This window comes from Ovis aries, chromosome X (assembly GCF_016772045.2).
Source record: "Ovis aries strain OAR_USU_Benz2616 breed Rambouillet chromosome X, ARS-UI_Ramb_v3.0, whole genome shotgun sequence".
Classification (NCBI taxonomy): domain Eukaryota; kingdom Metazoa; phylum Chordata; class Mammalia; order Artiodactyla; family Bovidae; genus Ovis; species Ovis aries.
In genome coordinates, this window is record NC_056080.1 from 45,010,825 (window position 1) to 45,020,836 (window position 10,012).

General features: G+C 38.3%; 1 long non-coding RNA gene and 1 other non-coding gene across 2 annotated transcripts in view; one reads left to right on the plus strand and one right to left on the minus strand.

The window, feature by feature from the left end:
• LOC132658750 (uncharacterized) overlaps positions 1-9,545 on the minus strand; it is a 45,539-nt gene extending 35,994 nt beyond the window's left edge. Inside the window, exon 1 of the long non-coding RNA XR_009598747.1 lies at positions 9,426-9,545. This is a non-coding gene — a long non-coding RNA (uncharacterized LOC132658750). The remainder of the gene's footprint in view (positions 1-9,425) is intronic.
• LOC114111889 (U6 spliceosomal RNA) lies at positions 4,034-4,136 on the plus strand. The gene has a single exon (XR_003587618.1). It is a non-coding gene; the product is annotated as a U6 spliceosomal RNA (small nuclear RNA).
• Positions 9,546-10,012: the final 467 nt, after the last annotated feature.

A 10,012-nucleotide genomic window follows, 5' to 3' on the forward strand; every position in this document is an offset into this window, starting at 1 on the left:
CCTGGAGAATCCCATGGACAGAGGAGCCTGGCAAGTTATGGTCTCATAACCAGAGGGTCTCAAAGAGTCAGACACGACTGAAGTGGCTTAGCGCATGCACACACACATGTCTCTAAGTAACCTAGGGCCTCCAGTTTTCCAGTTAAGATATTGTAGCTTCATTGCAGACACTCCTGATTTCCCCTAAATTCAGTGATCATTTGTTCCGATGGTACCTTAGAAGACCCATTCTCATAGTGTGTTTCATCACAGAATCATTCAGAAAACTGCTAAGAGGTATCATCAGAAATAAACAATCTCCTGGTCAGATAAGACCAAGAAATACCAAATTAAATAAAAATCAATTGATTTTCTGTACCATATAATTCCTAAGCCTTCAATGTGCCAATTGGCATAATGAATCTCTAAAAGTGAAGTTAGAGTGTAGTGGTCCCTCTTTTTTTCAGCATGTCTTGGAGCAGGTTCATGTTTGTTCTATGGAACACACTTTAAGAAATGTGTCTCTAAATAGTGAGAACTTTAAAAAAGAGGGAGAGGAAAATCTATTTCATCATTCTATTAAAAGTTGCATTACCAGTAAAGCCCCAAATTTCTTTATCTCATTTCCTAATATTATGTGAAATATGTATTATCCTTAGAAAATCGAGATACTGAAAGGTTAAGTAATTTGTTCAAGATCACACATTTGTAAGTGGCACAATTAGGATTCGAGTCCTGAAGTTCTTCACTCAAACCCTTGACTATATCTCTTCTTTCTTACAAGACAAAAACAAAAAAAAAAACAAAAAAAAAAACAACCTCTTCCTGATGTTTCCATGAATTTTCAAGTTAGAACAATTTTTTTAAGAAAATGTGCAAAAACACATAAATCCACACAGGTCACTGACATTCTGATAGACAGGACATTTGTGCAGCCAGGGATGGATTGAGTTTTACGTAATATGTTTGTGTGTTTGTCCTGTACCTACACTTTAATTAATTGACCTAGCACACAGGTAGACTAAATTTCCACCCTGCCCAGAAGGAATGAGAAAAATGCCTGTGGCATTCACTAAGTACACTAGCTTGCATGGTTTCCCTTATCATGGAGGGGAGTCAAGTTTTACCAGCAGCATCTCCTGCATACTCCTCATACATTCATTTTCCTTCACATCCCTTCCTGATTCTATTCCAAGTTTCTGTTTTAGAGGTGATTATCAAGGGAAAAACTTACTGATGGAATTCCTATGCAGTTCATGTTGGACATGAGAACCACAGAGAATTTGACATGTACCAACTCTCATTCCTTTTGAATGATACATTAAACAAGCCCAGAGATGTTTCAGATTGTTCCAGGAGCATACATACCAGGATTCGTTAGGGCTTGATGTGTATCTGTGTATCAAAGTGAAAATGGTGTGTGCCTTCTCAAATCTGATGTCTTCTCCAGGAAGACAGTGCTACTCAGACGGCATGTATGGTGACAGGAACATGATTCCTTTTAAGTCTTCAGCAATACACTAATAACTCACAAGGCCAGAAGGCAGATTTTAAATCAAGTATCAAAAAACACCTACAAGTGCAATAATAGAGGATCAATTAAATGAAATATACTCCAATATGACAAAAGATCAAAGAGTCTTTAAAATATTCATGAATTTTTAATGATATGAAGAAATAGTCATGACATAACTTACTTATTTAGCACATACTACATGTCAGGCTCTGCTTTCAGGACTATTATGGGACTTACTTCTGGTAGAGGGACAGGTATTAACAGGTGCCAGAATCATAACATGTGTTTCATCCACTGAGGTTTCCATAATGGCTGGAGTTTCTTCTCCACTCCAATCTTACTAACACCAATCACAATTGGCTTCCTCCATTTCCTCCAGTATGCCATTCAAATGGTATCATTTTCTCAGTGTGCCATTGTGGAAAAAAAAATTAGGATGTCTTATCAAAGGAAAATAAACAGGTAATATGACAGTTGTCGATCTGAGGAAAAATAAATCTGGGTCAGAAGTAGAATAATAGCATTGTCATTTTATGTGCCTGGTGAAAAAAGATCTCTTCGTGGAGATAAATTTTAAGCAAATTTCAGAATGAATTGGAGGAAGTAAGCAGTATGGATATTTCCAGGCAGAGGGAACTGCAAGTGCAAAGGCCCTGCTGCTAAGTCGCTTCAGTCGTGTCCGGCTCTGTGCGACCCCATAGACGGCAGCCCATCAGGCTCCACTGTCCCTGGGATTCTCCAGGCAAGAACACTGGAGCGGGTTGCCATTTCCTTTTCCAATGTATGAAAGTGAAAAGTGAAAGTGAAGTCACTCAGTTGTGTCCAACTCTTTGAGACCCCATGGACTGCAGCCTATCAGGCTCCTCCGTCCATGGGATTTTCCAGGCAAGAGTACTGGAGTGGGGTGCCATTGCCTTCTCCGGCAAAGGCCCTGAAGAAGAAGCATATTTGGCATGCTATAAGAACAGTAAGAAATCTAGTATAGCTAAACTGGGATAAATAAGGAGAGTGAAAAACATGATCCAAAAGGCCTTTTATGTAGTCTTATTTCCAGATTCCTCTACTCATTACCTGGCATTGCTACTGTAGGATAGTCAGCTTTCTATTCTAAGCTTCTAAACCTGATGTGTTTCTTCCATGTCTGATTCCATCCAATTCAACAAAGCATCCCCTTGGCTGACTTTCAAACACAACTGAATGATTGTAAGCATGTTAATATTGAATATTTATGAACTAATGTATTTGTTCACAGACACAGTATACAATGAAATGTTACTCACCCATTAAAAAGAATGAAATAATGCCATTTGCTGCAAAATGGATGAACCTAGAAAGTGTCACACTGAGTGAAGTATGTCAGACAGAGAAGGAGAAATACCATATGAGATCCTCAATAAACTTACTTACAAACAGCAACAGACTCGCAGAGAATAAACTTATGGTTGCCAGAGAGAAGGGATACTTAGGGAGTTTGGGAAGGTCATGTACACACTGCTATATTCAAAATGGATAACCAACAAAAACCTATTGTACAGTACATGGAACTCTGCTCAATGTTATCTGCCAGCCTAGACAGGAAGATGGTGTCGGGGAGAATGGATACATGTATATGTATGGCTGAGTCCCTTCCCTGTTCACCTGAAACTACCACAACATTGTTAATCGGCTATGCTGCTGCTGCTGCTAAGTCGCTTCAGTCGTGTCTGACTCTGTGTGACCCCATAGACAGCAGCCCACCAGGCTCCCCCATCCCTGGGATTCTCCAGGCAAGAACACAGGAGTGGGTTGCTGTTTCTTTCTCCAATGCATGGAAGTGAAAAGTGAAAGTGAAGTTGCTCAGTCGTGTCCAACTCCTAGTGACCCCATGGACTGCAGCCTACCAGGCTCCTCCTTCCATGGGATTTTCCAGACAAGAGTACTGGAGTGGGTTGCCATTGCCACCCCAATACAAAATAAAAAGTTTAGCGTTTGGAAAGAAACAGGGGGAAAGACTACATAAAAGGCAAACAGAACAAGAGGCAGATCAAAGCAATGACTAAGAACCAGGTGTGAGGAAGATATAAGAGCACAGAAATACATAGATACTGGGGAGCAAGGCATCAGAAGTCACACTCTAGTGGGAAGAAGAGATTCATATTTTCTAGCATAAGGAAGTTAATCAGAAACCAAGAGATCAGAGGGTGTTAGATGTAAGGAACACAATCAGCAAATAGAGGACGTGAGAAGTAATGGATACTTTTGTATTGTTGAAACTGAGGCAGGGACTTCCCTGGTAGTTCAGTGGTTAAGACTCCATACTTCCATCGGAAAGGGGGAAGGTTTGATTCCTGGTGGGGGAACTAAAATACCCCATGCCACATGGTGAGATCAAAAGAAAAAAAAACAAAAGAAAGAAACTGAGGTGGTTTTTCTGAAGCCAAAAATTAAAAGACCATGGGCCCTGTAGTCAGACTTTGATCCCTACACTAACTCTGGGGACCTAGCTAAGAGAAGTCTCAGTTTCTTCTTGGACAATATGTATATTAAAATGGCTGTCCAGTGCTCATTTTGGCAGCACATATATTAAAACTGAAACAATACAGAGATTAGCATGGTCCCTGTGCAAGGATGACATGCAAATATGGAAGCATTCCATATTTTCACATGTACCATCTTAGAAAATGGTACCACCGAACGTAAATGATGCAACGACTATGGAGAACAGTATGATGGTTCCTTACAAAACTAAAAATAGTTACCATATGATTCAGCAATGCCACTCTTGGGTATATATCTGGAGAAAATCAGAATTCAAAAGATACATGCACCCCAATGTTCCCTGATGCACTATTTACAATAGCCAGGACATGGAAGCAACCTAAATGGCCATTGACAGAGGAGTGGATAAAGAAGATGTGTACATATATATAATAGAGTATTACTCAGCCATAAAAAAGAACAAAATAATGGCATTTGCAGCAACATGGATGGAGTTAGAGATAGTCATACTGAGTGAAGTAAGTCAGACAGAGACACCATGTGATATTCCTTATATGTGGAATCTTTAAAAATGGTACAAATGAGCTTATTTACAAAACAAGAAATAGAATCACAGATATAGAAAACAAACTTGTGGTTACCAGGGATGGGTGGTAAGTAAGGGGGAGGGATGAATTGGGAGATTGGGATTGACATATTTACACTGCAACAAATAATTAATAAGGACTTACTGTATATAATAGGAAACTCTACTCAATACTCTGTAATGACCTATATGGGACATTTTTAAAAGACTGAACATATATATATATATGTGTGTGTGTGTGTGTGTGTGTGTGTGTATAACTGATTCACTTTGCTATACACATGAAACTAACACAATATTATAAATCAACTTTGCTCCAATAAAAATTTATCTAAGAATGGCTATCCAGGTAACAGCAGAATGTTTGCCAAATGTGATTTGCCTGCCTTTATGTGTCTCCTGCACAGTGGACAAAAGCAAGTATGTTAGGGAACTGGTGAGATAAAGAAGTTAGCAGTCCTGGGGTTTATCAAGGCAAGACATTGGCAGCTCTTTCTGAGTGGGGCAGCTACCCTTCAGGGACTTTCCTGTCTGAAGGAACTTGACATCAAACCTGCCAGCACAGAGTGGTTCCAGCCTAGGCCCCATTCCAGGAGCTGTTCTGAAAGAGACATAACTTTCTAACATACTATGATATATGTCTCTTTCTCCTCTCTGTCCTGATGCCTCCCAAAAGCCCCAGACTGCCTACCATGTGCTGGCTCCTCGTGACCAGGAAGCTTATTTTTATTCTTCCCAGTATTTAGCTCATTACTTTTGTCCATAAAAGTTGCTCATTAAATGTTGAATCATGAAATTTACTCCTATTGTATCAGCCCCTATTTTGTAAATGCCTGTGATCATAGCAGGTATAATAATCAACAGCATTTGAAAAATGATACCTTTACTTTCACTTCTGGTCTAATTGAACAAACAGGGACCAGATTTTCTTACACCCCCAAAACAACTAAAAAATTGGAAAACTATATGAAACAGTGGCTTTCAAGATATCAGCCATGAGACAGTGGAGAAGAGTGGTTGCTAAGACATGGGAAATGAACAAACTGAACCTGTGGTTACCACAGCTTACTGCTTGAAGAGAGATTCCAGGCTGCAGGGCAGTCACCCTGAGTTGAGAAGAAGGAACATGAGGTCCAGGGATGCCCAACATCACTAGATTTCACAAGGCAGAGTAACAGATGGAAGAAACTGGACACAGAGAGAGTTCCAGAAATTTGGAGAGGGATCCCTTAAGTATTTCAATGACTATTGATCATCACATGCCAGAGAAGAAAATACCCAGGGTTGAAGAAAGGATCCACTTAAAGAATTGGAGGAATCCTCAAAATTCACACAGGGCAAAGAAAAAAAAATCCCCTTTTCTCACCAGGCAAAGTAGAAAACCTCATATATGGTATGGTAGGCTAAATAATGGCCCTCCAAAGATGTCCAGGCCCTAATCCCCAGAATCTGCAAATATGTTTGAGTACATGGCTAAAGGGACTTGGCAGACATGATGACAGAAAGGGTCTTGGGATGTAGAGATTATTCTGGATTATCCAGGTTGTTGTTTAGTCACTAAGTCATGTCTGATTCTTTGAGATGCCATGGACTGCAGCACACCAGGAGTTTGCTCAAACTCATGTCCACTGAGTCAGTGATACTGTCTAACCATCTCACTTTCTGCCGTCCCCTTCTCCTTTTGACTCCAGTCTTTCCCAGCATCAGGGTCTTTTCCAATGAGTGGATCCAATGTAATCACATGAATCCTTATAAGAAGGAGGCAGGAGGGTCAGAATCAGAAAAGGAAAGGTGACAATGGAAGCAAAGGTATGAGAGGAAAATAGAGAGAGCGATTGGAAGATCCTGTGCCACTGACTCAAAGATGGAGAAAGGGGCCTCAAGCCAAGGAATCAGGCAGCCCAAAGAAGCTGGAAAATGCAAGAAAACAGATTCTTCCCTCAGAGCTTCCAGAAAGAAACATATCTGCTAACATTTGACTATAGGCCAATTGTTTCACTTTGAACTTCTGAAATCCAGAACTTTAAGATAAAAAACTTATGTTCTTTCAAACCACTAAGCGTGTGGGAATTTGTTATGTCAGAAATACACACATGAGTACTGAATAGAATACTCAGAAGGGTCTTGCCCCAGTAGTATGGCAAATTTACCTTTTGACTAAATGGTACTCTGGTCCTGTGCATCAAAGCTTAAAAGCAAGACTCAAGAGTATTAAACTGTTTCAGGATAATTTAAACACATCCCACAACAAAACTCAAGAATATTTATAAGAAAACAAAAATATCCAGCACTCAATGAGATAAAATTCACAGTGTTTGTCATTCAATCAAAATTATCAAGCAAGCAACGAGGCAAGAAAACATGACTCATGATGATGATAAAAATCAATCAAAACTGACCAAGAAAAAAACAGATGATGAAGGGCATAAGACAATTATGTAACTGCATTTCATATGCTCAAAAACCTTGAATAAAGATTGACCATCTTAAGTAGAAACAGAAAACATTTTTTTTAAAAAAAGACTGAAATAGAAGTCTTAGAGATGAAAACCACATTTGAAGTGAAAAATACATGGGATGAGATGAATGTCAGATTATACATGACAATAGAAAAGATTATTGAACTTACAGCCATAGCAATAGAAACTAGCCAAAATGAACCACACAGAGAAAAAGAATACAAAGAAACTAAAAGTATCATTGAGTTACGGAATAACTTCAAACAACCTAATATAAGTATAATTAGAAACCCTGAGAAGAGAAGAGGCAGGAAAAATATTTGAATATACAAAATTTTTCCAAATTGAGTATTATTGTCAGAGATAAAATAAGTTCAACAGACCCCAAAGACAAGAACCATGAAGAAAATCACACAAAGAAATAACATATATCGTACATTCATATAAGTACATTTATATATATATACACACACACACATATATCATAGTGAAATTACTTTAAACCAGTGATAAAGATATCTTAAAAGTTGCCAAAGAAAAACGCACACTATGTAGTGAGCAAAAAGATAAGGATAATGGCAAATTTCATGTCACAAACAATGCAAGTAAAAATAGAAATAATATCAGTTATAAACTCTTATAGAAAATTAAAGAGGAGGGGATGTTTCTTAACTCACTCTTTGAAGTCAGTAAATGAGATAAAGACATCACAAGAAAGGAAAGCTACAAACCAACATCTTTCCTGAACAAAATTGATATTAATTTTAATGAAATTTTAGTCAATTGAATCCAATAATGTATAAGAGGGATATATCATGACCAAGTAAATTTTATGCAAGGATTCCATAGTTAGATTAATATTCAAAAACCAATGTACATAATTTGTCAAATTAACAGATCAGAGGAAAAAATATAATGATTGCCATAGATATAGAAGAAGCTTTTGACAAATCCAACATCCATTCTGGATAAAAATCTCAGTAAACTAGGACTAATAGGGAATATCTTTAACCTGAAGAAAATTATCTACGAACAACCTGCAGCTAACATCATATAATAGTGAAAGACTAAATATTTACCTTTTTATTCAGAAACAATGTAAGAATGTCTATTCTATATTCAGACATCTATTCAACATGTCTGCTTTTCTATTCAACATTGTACTGGAGACTCTATCAGTGCAACAAAGCAAGAACAATAAATAAGGGCTATCCAGATTAGAAATAGAAACTCTATTTGTAGGTAATATGATCAACCCTATATTTGTTTGGTCACACCATGTAGCTTGCAAGATCTTAGTTCCCAACCAGGGGCTGAACTTGGGCCCCCTGCAGTGGAAGCACAGAATCCTAACCACTGGATCACCAGGGAATTCCCTGATCAACCACATGGCGTTTCCAAAAATAGTGTGAAAGTTGGTAAGTGAGGTCAGCTAGGTTGCATGACAGATCAATATTTAAAATTTGATTGTATTTCCATGTTCTAGAAAAGAACAATTGGAAATTAAATTTATCACAACAATAACTGAACACTGTAACACTGTACACAGTGACAATTTGCTGAGAGAAATTAAAAATTCCTCAATATTCCCTGTTTTGACAAGCTCACCTTTTTTAGATTCCACATATAAATGATACCATACAGTATTTGTCTTTCTCTGTCTGATTTATTTCACTTAGCATAATGCTTTCAATGTTCTTAATATAACATTTTTTAAACTGAAGGACAAAAAAGCCAAGGAACCAACATAAAAATGCAAAAAAAGTCATGAACAGTCTCTCTCTCTCTTCCTCTAACATATAAAAATATTCAAACTCACTCATAACTAGAGAAATGCAAATTAAAACAACACTGAGATACCATTTCTCACCTCTCAGACAGGCAAAACTTTAAAAGTAAGGCTACACATTTAGTTCACAAGACCATGGAAAAGAAGGCACTGTCATACATTGCTGGTGAGAATGCAAATTAGAATAAATTTTTTCCAGGGAGAAATTTGACAATATCTGAAAAAACTACTTATGCAAGTACTTTTTGACTCAGCAATTCCAATATTAGAAATCTATTCTGAAATTATACCTCTAACAATACAAAAATACATATATACATTTTGTTTGTAATTGCAAAATACTGGAGATAATCTAAATGCCCATACACAGAAAGTTGAATAAACTACGGTATATTCACATAATGGAGTGGTATGCAGCTGTTTGAAAAACAAAAGAATGACCAAGATCTCTATGAACTGATTCAGAGTGAAAATAACAACGTGCAAAAAAGTATAGTTCTTGCAAGAAAGAGGATATAAGAAAATATATGCATATTTTCTCTTCTGTGGAAAAGAAATATAAGATGGCTAAACCATAAACTAGGGCTTCCCAGGTGGCGCCAGTGGTAAAGAACTCACCTGACAATGTGGGAGAATTAAGAGACATGGGTTGGGAAGATCCCCTGGAGAAGGGCATGGCAACCCACTCTAGTACTCTTGCCTGGAGAATTCCATGGACAGAGGAGGCTGCTTGGCGTGTCCATAGAGTCACACAGAGTCAGATATGACTGAAGCGACTTAGCATGCATGCATGCATTGGAGAAGGAAATGGCAACCCACTCCATTGTTCTTGCCTGGAGAATCTCAGGGATGGAGGAGCCTGGTGTGCTGCTGTCTGTGGGGTTGCACAGAGTTGGACACGACTGAAGTGACTTAGCAGCAGCAGCACCAACAAGCCATAAACTAAAGCTTCCCAGGTGGCGCCAGTGGTAAAGAACTCACCTGACAATGTGGCAGATTTAAGAGACATGGGTTGGGATGATCCCCTGGAGAAGGGCATGGCAACCCACTCTAGTATTCTTGCCTGGAGAATTCCATGGACAAAGGAGCCTGGCAGGCTGCAGTCCATGGGGTCACAAAGAGTTAGATACTACTGAGCAGCTAACACTTTCACTTTCAAACCATAAACTAAAGATGTTTTTCTCCTATAGGAAATCGTCAGCAAA